This window comes from Apodemus sylvaticus, chromosome 4, assembly GCF_947179515.1.
Source record: "Apodemus sylvaticus chromosome 4, mApoSyl1.1, whole genome shotgun sequence".
Classification (NCBI taxonomy): Eukaryota; Metazoa; Chordata; class Mammalia; order Rodentia; family Muridae; genus Apodemus; species Apodemus sylvaticus.
This window is the reverse complement of record NC_067475.1, coordinates 153,787,803-153,800,324: the sequence shown is the minus strand read 5'-3', so window position 1 is coordinate 153,800,324 and position 12,522 is coordinate 153,787,803. Positions and strand designations below refer to the sequence as shown.

General features: G+C 37.2%; 1 protein-coding gene across 1 annotated transcript in view; it reads right to left on the bottom strand.

The window, feature by feature from the left end:
• LOC127683492 (rho GTPase-activating protein 20-like) overlaps positions 1-12,522 on the bottom strand; it is a 785,040-nt gene that overhangs the window by 444,954 nt on the left and 327,564 nt on the right. The gene's annotated exons all lie outside the window — the stretch shown is intronic.

The window sequence follows — 12,522 nt, the reverse complement described above, 5'->3', positions numbered from 1 at the left end:
CTCCAGCATTCAAAAAATATTTGTGAGTTGGTCTATTCCAGGAAAAGGACTCATTTTCCTTGATTCTTGCCTCTAGAGATATCAACATTGATTCTGGGAAATAAAAATACTTGTACATCTTAAAGTCTCCACCTAGATTCCTGTACCTCTCCAAAAGCTCTCCTGTGCTGAGTTAACTATAGAACCTCTTCTCCATCTTAATGAATACAAAGCTCTCCTACTCAAATCATCCCCATTTTTCTCTCCAGATATTCTTCCTTTTTGATTACCCAGCCTTGGCCATACAAAATCTCTTTCTGTTTTCTCTCTGCTCCAACATTTTCCAGCTGACTATGACCAGTTTCCTCTCTTATCCATAATGAAATTCTTCCCTGTAATACTGGAGTGACTAATCTTCTGGATGTTTCTTTACAGTAACCTGCTCATACAAATGGGTTATTTATGAGAAATATTTTTTAAGGGAATATAATTCTGCCCAAATCATAATACATCTTTCAAAGATTATGCACAGATGCATGATCTCTTTACTTAGAAAGCCTTTGGGATCCATGCGAATCAATGTGTAAAAGAGATACAGGAACCAATGGTTGTATTGCACACAGAAACATTAATGTAAAAATATGTTGAAAGATAATACCAACTCAGTTTCATGATAAACAAATTGAAAGTAAATAAAAGTATCTGGAAAGTAGTTCCTGTCTAATCTGAATTAACATTCAAATATCTTGAAATAGATTCCATGAACACAATGTGTATTGGAAACTATAACAATTTGAAGGAAACCAGAGATTTGGGGTCTACCAAAGTCAGAACAAATCCATTTTAAAAATCTTTGTAGTCATGGTGGTTAGAAAAATTGGAATGAAGATAAAATAATCCTCACTCATAATTTGGACCGATTTTTTTCTTAATATTTTCAGAACCCATTCTCCTATATGCTCAAAGAATCCCTAAACTCACTTAATAATACTCTTTCTACAGAAGATTTGTACTGAATATTCCTTCAATGACTACCTTCTCAAGAAACCACTGCTAAATTGAGAGTTAGTTGATATCTAGAGGAATCAAGAGAAAACACTTTCTTATATAATTAGTCTATCATGAGATTCAAATTAGATTTAAAAAATACCTTTTCCGTGGAGCCTAGAAGGGAGAATCTTTTAACAAACTCGAAATTCTGTCTTCCAACGCATGAACAACCAATTGGTGAGTGCAGTTGGTAGACAAACTACTGAAGTCTGGGGGCCTCTGCAGTACTCAGGCTGAAGGACCATTGTGATATCAATAGTCTAAGGCTCATGTCATCTGAAACAGTGACACATGCATTGCCTTTCCTTATACTTAGTGGCTTCAAAAATTATATTTTTAGTAGTTGTTTGAATAATTGTAAGGAATAACATTTTCACAAAGATAGATAGGTAGACAGACAGACAGATAGATAGATAGATGGAAAGACAGATAGATTGACAGATAGACCACAATAATATGTGTATAATAATAAGAGAAATATTTGTTTAAAATATTATGAAATGTATATTCATCTCCAAAGATTCTCGGTTCTTAATTTTTTAACCTATCCAGAGTGAATGTGAAAAAGACAGCATGAAGACTTCATCAACACTCTGAACCTTAGAGTCTAATAAATGCAAAAATCAGAGGAAACACTGAAGACTTTGGAGGAAGATACATACATATTAGGATACAATAAAGTTTATGTAGTACAGCTGAGAAGCACAACAAATAATGACTAAAATAGCTTGGGAAATTCTCAGTAAATCTTATAATTAATTATATAGCAACTGATGGAAAACAAATCATCACAGAAAACCATGGTAAATTAGAAATGTGATGTCCATAGTGTAAGGCTATGTAATATATGAGAAAATGCCACATACACCTCATTCCCTTCAGCTTTGTGGCTTTTTATTTTTGAATAATTGCTGATCCTCATGTATTTATACAGAAGATCAAATTTTTCTCATCTACATGTATATTTGTTTGAAATTATATAGATAATAGATGGGAGAGATATGGATTTATATCTGCACTAATATGTGTACAAGAATAGGAGAAATATTTCTGTAAAGTATTTTGAAATGTATATTCAACCCTATAGATTCTCAATATCTACTTCTGTTAACCCATGAAAGGTTAAGGTAAAAAGGGCAGTATTGAGATATCATTTACGCTATGATCCTAAGAGTCTAAGACATGCCAAAATTGCAGGAGTCCTTAAAGATAACAGTGCTTGTGGGGTATAGTCAGAGAGCTTCTTGCATAGGAAAGTCAGACAGCATTGAGAACTACAGAAGAGGTTACATGCTTATTAGTATGTAATAACATTTATATTTTAATGCCTAGTGGCACAAAGAATTGAGAATGAAACAACATGGGAGATAATCTGTGAATCTAGAAATTAAATACATAGTATACTTTGGATACATAACAATCAAAGATCATATTAAATTAGAATGCCTGAGTTTTTAAAATGATTGAATTTTCAGAATAGTTATGAATTGTGCCTTGAACAAACAGTGCAGTTTCACTGATTTGTGGAAGTATATGGTACTAATTAAGATAGCAAAAGACTACCAAACTGCAAAGTTCTTCATAATAATTTTCTAGTGCATAAGACTGATTTCAAATGACTGATACATTATGGTAAAGAAAACATGTGAGTGAAATGTATGTTTTGAAATGACATATTTTACTCTTTGTAAGTTAATATATGTTGAGGTCAAAAAAATAGCCAGGTTTTTCTAAACATTAAATCTAGTTAGTTCTCAGGGAGTCCTTATATTCTAAAATGGCAATATTGGCCCAGCTCAGGATAGAGTACAGATGGATTCCTGGTGGTTAGAAACAGATGAACATCTTTGCTCCTGGACAGACCAGACAGGCAACACCAGGTACATAGACATATCCCGAGTTTAACATTGCTCAGGACACAGCCCACCATGCTTCTACCTGAGCCAAAGGCCTGGGCAGCTCTGCCACTCATCTGTGTACCAGCCTTGTCATGGGACATTTGCCCTGCAAAGTAACCTACACTTGGAAGGGGTCCCCGTAGCCTCCACCATCTTTGCACCTAGATGTACCAGACAGGAGCAACTCCAGGTTCACAGAGACAACCCAAACACAACTTTACTTGGGTCAAGGCACACCAGACCTCCAATGGTACCATAGAGTAGGGCAGCCCATCAGCAATCTGTGTCAGGGGAAAAGCCAGTCATCCAGAGGTACGGAAATAGCCTTACAGACTCACAGGATGTTCAAGCACAAGCCAGTGACAACACGACAACTGATACCAGAGATAAAAGATGAGAAAGGACAAACATAGGAACATTCCTAACAGAAATCAAGGCAATAGGGCAGCATCCGAACACAATTCTCTGACAACAGCAAGTCCTGGATACCCCAACACACCAGACAAACAAGATTTGGATTTAGAATAAAATCTCATGATGCTATTAAAGGATGACAAGGACATAAATAAATCTCTTAAAGAAATACAGGAGAACATGAATCAAAAGGTAGAAGCTCTTACAAAGGAAAAACAAAAATCACTTAAAGATATTCAGGAGAATATGGGACAACAGATAGAAGTGAATAAAGAGGAACCGCAAAATCACTTACAGAAATGCAGGAGAACTTGAGTCAACAGGCTTAAGTCAGGAAAGAGGAAACACAAAATCTCAAAAATTAAGGTAAAACACAAACAAACAAGCGAAGGAACTGAGCAAAACCATCCAGGATCTAAAAACAGAAGTCAAAACGACTAAAAAGTCACAAAGGGGGACAATTTTGGAGATAGAAAACCTTGGGAAGAAATCAGGGGCCATAGATGCAAATATCAAGAGCAGAATACAAGAGACAGAAGAAAGAATCCCAGGTGCTAAAGTTACATAGAAAGCATTAACTCAAGAGTCAAAGAAAATGCAAAATGTAAAAAGCTTGTAACCCAAAACATCCAGGAAATCCAGGACACAATAAGAAGTCCAAACCTAAGAATTACATATATAGATGAGAATGAAGATTTACAACTTAAAGGGCCAGCAAATATCTTCAACAAAATTATGGAAGAAAACTTCCCTAACTTAAAGAGAGAGATAGATACCCATAAACATACAAGAAGACTACAGAATTCCAAACAGACTGAACCAGAACAGAAATATCTCCCATCACATAATAATCAAAACCCCAAATGTACTAAACAAAGAAAGAATATTAAATCCAGTAAGAGAAAAAGGCCAAGTAAAATATAAAGACTAATCAGAATTCCACCAGAATTCCACCAGAGACCATGAAAGCTAGAAGATCAAGGAAATCTCATGCAGACTCTAAGAGAACACAAAGGCCAGTCAAGATTAACTCTCAATCACCATAGATGAAGAAACCAAGATATTCCATGACAAAACCAAATTTACACAATATCTTTCCACAAACCCAGCCCTAAAAAGGATTGTAGGTGGAAAACTCCAATACAAGGATGGAAAGTACACCCTGGAAAAAGCAAGATAGTAACACTCTTTCATCAAACCCAAAAGAAGATAACCACTCAAATATAAAAATAACCTCAAAAATGACAGGAAGAAGTAATCACTATTCCTTAATATCTCTTAATATCAATGGACTCAATTCCCCCAATAAAAAGACATAGACTAACAGACTGGATATGTAAACAGGACCCTACATTTTGCTGCATACAGGAAACACACCTCAGTATCAAAGACAAACACTACCTCAGAATAAAAGGCTGGAAAATAATTTTACAAGCAAATGGTCTCAGGAAACAAGCTGGAGTTGCCATTCTAATATCAGATAAAATTGACTTTCACCCTAAAGTCATTAAAAGACACATGGAAGGGCATTTCTTACTGGTCAAAGCAAATATCCAGCAAGAAGAACTCTCAGTTCTGAACATCTATGCTAAAGTGCAAGGGCACCCTCATTTGTAAAAGAAACTTTTCTAAACCTCAAAGCACACATTACAACTAACACAATAATTGTGGGTGACTTCGACACTTCACTCTCCTCAATAGACTGACCAGAAAACAGAAGCTAAACATGGACACAGTTAAACTAATTGAAGCTTTGGACCAACTGGATTTAACATATATATAACATTTAATCCTAAAGCAAAAGAGTATACGTTTTTCTAAGCACCTCATGGTACCTTCTCCAAAACTGACCATATAATTGGTCACAAGACAGACCTCAACAGATATAAGAAGTTCAAATTAATCCCATGCCTTCTATCAGATCACTATGGAGTAAGAGTGGTCTTCAACAGCAAAAACAAAAACAAAAACAAAAACCAAACAAACCCAGAAAGCTCACATACACATGGAAGCTTAACAATATTCTACTCAATGATACCTTGGTCAAGGAAGAAATAAAGAAAGAAATCAAAGACTTTTTATTTAGAATTTATTTTATTTATGGGATACAATGAAAGCAGTGCAAAGCCCTGAGTGCCTCCAAAAAGAAACTGCAGAGAGCAAAGACTAGCAGCTTAAGAGCACACCTGAAATACCTGGAACAAAAAGAAGATAATTCACACAAGAGGAGTAGAAGAGAAGAAATCTTTAAAATCAATCAAGTAGAAACAAAGAGAACCAAACAACAAATCAACAAAACTAGGAGCTGGTTCTTTGAGAGAATCACCAAGATAGATTAACACTAAGCCAGACTAACCAGAGGGCACAGAGACAATATCCAAATTAACAAAATTAAAAATGAAAGGGGATATATAACAACAGAAACTGATAAAATTAAAAAAAAAATCATCAGATCCTACCACAAAAGCCTATACTCAAGACAACTGAAAAATCTGGAGGAAAGGGACAATTTCCTAGACAGATACCAAACATCCAATTTAAATCAGGATCAAATAGATCATATAAACAGTCCCATAACCCCTAGGGAAATAGAAGTTGTCATTGAAGGTATTCTAACCAAAAAAAAAGCACAGGACCAGATGGTTTTAGTGCAGAATTCCATCAGACCTTCAAAGAAGTCCTAACACCAATACTCATCAAATGATTCCACAAAATAGAAACAAAAGGAACACTATCCAACTCGTTCCATGAAGCCAAAATTACGCTGATACCAAAAAACATAAAGATCCAACAAAGAAAGAGAACTTCAGACAAAATTCCCTTATGAATAGCGATGCAAAAATACTCAAGAAAATTCTTGCCAACTGAATTCAAGAACATATCAAAAAGATCATTCACCATTGATCAAGTAGGCTTCATCCCAGGAATGCAGGGTTGGTTCAATATATGGAAATCCATCAATGCAATCCATTACATAAATAAACTCAGAGAAAAAAAAAAACACATGGTCATTTCATTAGATGCTGAAAAAGCATTTGACAAAATTCAGCATCCTTTCATGCTAAAAGTCTTGGAAAGAGCAGGAATTCAAGGCACATACCTAAACATAGTAAAAGCAATATATAGCAAACAGGGAGCCAACATCAAACTAAGTGGAGAGAAACTTGAAACACTCCCAATAAAATCAGGCACTAGACAAGCCTGCCCCCTCTCTCCATATCTTTTCAATATAGTACTTGAAGTTTTAGCTAGAGCAATTAGACAATGTAAGGAGGCCAAAGGGATACAAATTGAAAAGGAAGCGTTCAAACTATCACTATTAGTAGATGATAGGATAGTATACTTAATTGACCCAAAAAACTCCACCAGAGAACTCCTACAGCTGATAAACAACTTCAGCATAGTGGCTGGTTATAAAATCAACTCAAGAATATCAATAGCCTTCATATACTCAAATGATAAGCATGCTGAGAAAGAAATTAGGGAAATGACAACCTTCACAATAGCCACAAATAATATAAATTATCTTGGTGTGATGCTAACCAAACTAGTAAAAGATCTTAATGACAAGAACTTCAGATCTCTGAAGAAGGAAATCGAAAAAGAGCTTACAAAATGGAAAAACCTTCCATTCTCATGGATTGTCAGGATTAATATAGTAAAAATGGCCATCTTGCCAAAAGTAATATACAGATTCATTGCAATCCCCATCAAAATCCCAACTCAGTTCTTTATAGAGTTAGAAAGAGCAATTCTCAAATTCATCTGGAATAACAAAAAACCCAGGATAGCTAAATCTATTCTCAACAGTAAAAGAACCAGTATCCCGGACCTCAAGCAATACTACAGAGCAATAGTGTTTAAAAAAAAAAAAAAAAAAAAAAACAGCATCGTATTGGTACAGTGACAGGTGGATCAATGGAATAGGGTTGAAGACCCAGAAATGAACCCACACACCTATGGTCACTTGATCTTCGACAAAGGAGCTGAAAATATCCAGTGGAAAAAAGATAGCATTTTCAACAAATGTTGCTAGTTCAATTGGAGGTCAGCATGCAGAAGAATGCAAATTGATCCATTCTTATCTCCTTATACAAAGCTCAACTCCAAGTGGATCAAGAACTTCCACAAAAAGCCAGACACACTGAATCTAATAGAAAAGAAACTGTGGAAATCTCTTGAGGACATGGGCACAGGGAGAAAGTTCCTGAACAGAACACCAATAGCTTCTGCTCTAAAATCAAGAATTGGCAAATGGGACCTCATGAAATTGCAAAGTTTTTGTAAGGCAAAGGACACCTTCAAAAGGACAAAACGGCAACCAACATATTGGTAGAAGATCTTCACTAACCCTACATCTGACAGATGGCTAATATCAAATATATACAAAGAACTCAAAAAAAAAAAAACAAATAACCCTATTAAAAATGGCATAGAGAGCTAAACAAAGGATTTTCACCTGAAGAACTTCAGATGATTGAGAAGCACCTTAAGAAATGTTCAACATCATTAGTCATTAGGGAAATGCAAATCAAAACAACCCTGAGATTTCACCTCACACCAACAGAATGGCTAAAATTAAAAACTCAGTAGACAGCAGGTGTTGGCGAGGATGTGGAAAAAGAGGAACACTAATCCACTGCTGATGGGATTGCAAGCTGGTACAACGACTCTGGAAATCAGTCTGGTGGCTCCTCAGAAAACTGGGCATGACACTTGTGGAGGACCCTGTTATACCACTCATGAGCATATACCCAGAGGATTCCCCAGCATGTAATATGGCTACATTACAGGATCTACGATGTTCATAGCAGCCCTATTTATAATAGCCAGAAGCTGGAAGGAACCCAGATATCCCTCAACAGAGGAATGGATACAAAAAAATGTGGTATATATACACAACGGAGTGCTATTCAGCCATTAGAAACCATGAATTGATGAAATTTTTAAATATATGGATGGAGCTGGAGAACATCATCCTAAGTGAGATAACCCTCATGGTATGCACTCACTAATAAGTGGATATTAACCTAGAAGCTTGGAATACCCAAGACACAATCCACATATCAAATGATGTCCAAGAAGAAGGAAAGAGTGGCCCTTGGTTCTGGAAAGGCTCAGTATAGCCGTGTAGGGCAATACCAGAACAGGGAAGTGGGAAGGGGTGGATGGGGGAACAGGGAGAGGGAAAAGGGCTTATGGGACTTGCGGGGAGGGGAGAATCAAGGAAAGGGGGAAATCATTTGAAATGTAAATGAAGAATATATCCAATAAAAAAACTACCCAAACTATAATTTTGAATATCAAAATTTAAAAACAAACATGTTTGATAAAAAAAGACAAATGGGATAAAAGTTTTCTGGGATGAGTCTTATATACTTTAATCATAAATAATGCTCTAAAGCTTCAAAGGAGTTTTATATTCACTATCTGTATCAGCACTTGGAGCCCTGAAAACTGGATTTCACGAACCCTTTCTTGTTTTGATGTTAAGAAAGAAAACTAAGGTAAATGAGGATACATCTCTATAATGAAGGATAAAAACTCTCATTTTGTCCCACTCCAGTCCTTTTATTTGTATGTATCTAGAGGCAGATGATTTGGCCTCAGCAAAATCTGACCTACCACTTGTTCATGTAAATAAAGTCTTATTCGGGGCCACACCTAAAAAAAAAAAAAAAAAAAAGCCTTTTCAACAAATGGTGTTGGTTCAACTGGAGGTCAGCATGCAAAAAGTGCAAATCGCAGTTTTTAACACTATTGCTCTGTAGTATTGCTTGAGGTCAGGGATACTGATTCCCCCAGATTTTCTTTTGTTGCTGAGAATAGTTTTAGCTATCCTGGGTTTTTTGTTGTTCCAGATGAATTTGATAATTGCTCTTTCTAACTCTGTGAAGAATTGAGTTGGGATTTTGATGGGTATTGCATTGAATCTGTATAGTGCTTTAGGCAAAATGGCCATTTTAACTATATTGATTCTACCGATCCATGAGCATGGGAGGTTTTCCCATTTTTTGAGGTCTTCTTCCATTTCCTTCTTCAGAGTCTTGAAGTTCTTGTCATACAGATCTTTCGCATGTTTGGTAAGAGTCACCCCAAGATACTTTATACTGTTTGTGGCTATTGTGAAGGGGGTCATTTCCCTAATTTCTTTCTCAGCCTGCTTATCCTTTGAGTATAGGAAGGCCACTGATTTGCTTGAGTTGATTTTATAACCTGCCACTTTGCTGAAGTTGTTTATCAGCTGTAGGAGCTCTCTAGTGGAGTTCTTTGGGTCACTTAGGTAGACGATCATGTCGTCTGCAAATAATGATAGTTTGACTTCCTCCTTTCCAATTTGTATCCCTTTGACCTCCTTATGTTGTCGAATTGCCCGAGCTAGTACCTCAAGTACAATATTGAAAAGATAAGGAGAAAGGGGGCAGCCTTGTCTGGTCCCTGATTTCAGTGGGATTGCTTCAAGTTTCTCTCCGTTTAGTTTGATGCTGGCTACCGGTTTGCTGTATATTGCTTTTACTATGTTTAGGTATGGGCCTTGAATTCCTGTTCTCTCCAAGACTTTAAGCATGAAAGGATGCTGAATTTTGTCAAATGCTTTTTCAGCATCCAATGAAATGACCATGTGGTTTTGTTCTTTGAGTTTGTTTATGTAGTGGATTGTATTGATGGATTTCCGTATATTGAACCAACCCTGCATTCCCGGGATAAAGCCTACTTGATCATGGTGGATGATCGTTTTGATGTGTTCTTGGATTCGGTTGGCAAGAATTTTATAGTGTTAAAAACTGCATGGTATTGGTACAGTGACAGGCAGGAGGATCAATGGAACAGGATTGAAGATCCAGAAATGAACCCACACACCTATGGCCACTTGATCCTCGACAAAGAGGCTGAAAACATCCAATGGAAAAAAGATAGCCTTTTTAACAAATGGTGCTGGTTCAACTGGAGGTCAGCATGCAGAAGATTGCGAATTGATCCATCCTTGTCTCCTTGTACTAAGCTCAAATCCAAATGGATCAAGGACCTCCACATAAAGCCAGACACTCTGAAGCTAATAGAAAAGAAACTGGGGAAGACCCTTGAGGACATCGGTACAGGGAGAAAGTTTCTGAACAGAACACCAATAGCGTATGCTCTAAGAGCAAGAATTGACAAATGGGACCTCATAAGGTTACAGAGTTTCTGTAAGGCAAAGGACACCATCAAGAGGACAGATCGGCAACCAACAAATTGGGAAAAGATCTTCACCAATCCTACATCAGATAGAGGGCTAATATCCAATATATATAAAGAACTCAAGAAGTTAGACTCCAGAAAACCGAACAACCCTATTAAAAAATGGGGTACAGAGTTAAACAAAGAATTCTCACCTGAAGAACTTTGGATGGCGGAGAAGCATCTTAAAAAATGCTCAACTTCATTAGTCATTAGGGAAATGCAAATCAAAACAACCCTAAGATTTCATCTTACACCAGTCAGAATGGCTAAGATTAAAAATTCAGGAGACAGCAGGTGTTGGAGAGGGTGTGGAGAAAGAGGAACACTCCTCCACTGCTGGTGGGGTTGCAAATTGGTACAACCACTCTGGAAAGCAGTCTGGCGGTTCCTCCGAAAACTGGGCACCTCACTTCCAGAAGATCCTGCTATACCACTCCTGGGCATATACCCAGAGGATTCCCCACCATGTAATAAGGATACATGCTCTACTATGTTCATAGCAGCCCTATTTATAATTGCCAGATGCTGGAAAGAACCCAGGTATCCCTCAACAGAAGAGTGGATGCAAAAAATGTGGTATATCTACACAATGGAGTACTATTCAGCCATTAGAAACAATGAATTCATGAAATTCTTAGGCAAATGGATGGAGCTAGAGAACATCATACTAAGTGAGGTAACCCAGACTCAAAAGGTGAATCATGGTATGCACTCACTAATAAGTGGATATTAACCTAGAAAACTGGAATACCCAAAACATAATCCACACATCAAATGAGATACAAGAAGAAAGCAGGAGTGGTCCCTGGTTCTGGAAAGACTCAGTGAAACAGTATTTGGCAAAACCAGAACGGGGAACTGGGAAGGGGTGGGAGGGAGGACAGGGGAAGAGAAGGGGGCTTACGGGACTTTCGGGGAGTGGGGGGGGGCTAGAAAAGGGGAAATCATTTGAAATGTAAATAAATTATATCGAATAAAAAAAGAATAATAAAAAAAAAGTGCAAATCGATTGATTCTTATATCTTTCTACTAAGCTCAACTCCAAATCGATCAAGGACCTCCACATAAAAGCAGACACAATGAAACTAATAGAAAAGAAACTGGGAAAGACCCTTGAGGACATGGGCACAGAGGAAAAGTTCCTGAACAGAATACCAATAGCTTATGCTCTAAAATCAAGAACTGACAAATGGGACCTCATAAAATTACAAAGTTTCTGATAGGCAAAGGACACTGTCAAAAGAAGAAAACGGCAACCAACAAATTGGGAAAAGATCTTCACCAACCCAACATCCGACAGAGGGCTAATATCCAATATATACAAAGAACTGAAGAAGTTAGACCCTAAGGAACCAAATACCCTATTAAAAGATGGTGAACAGAGCTAAACAAAGAATTTTCACCTGAAGAAGTTCAAATGGCTGAGAAGCACCTTAAGAAATGTTCAACATCATTAGTCATTAGGGAAATGCAATTCAAAACAACCCTGAGATTTCATCACACACCAGTCAGAATGGCTAAGATTAAAAACTCACTAGACAACAGGTGTTGGCGAGGATGTGGGAAAAGAGGAACACTCCTCCACTGCTAGTGGGATTGCAAGCTGGTACAAGCCACTCTGGAAATCAGTCTGGCGGTTCCTCAAAAAACTGGGCATGACACTTATGGAGGACCCTGTTATACCACTCGTAGGCATATACCCAGAGGATTCCCCGGCATGCAACAAGGACACATGCTCCACTTTGTTCATAGCAGCCCTATTTATAATAGCCAGAAGCTGGAAAGAACCCAGATGTCCCTCAATGGAGGAATGGATAAAGAAAATATGGTACATTTACACAATGGAATATTACTCAGCAATTAAAAACAATGAATTCATGAAATTCTTAGGCAAATGGTTGGAACTGGAAAATATCATCCTAAGTGAGGTAACCCAATCACAAAAGAACATACATGGAAT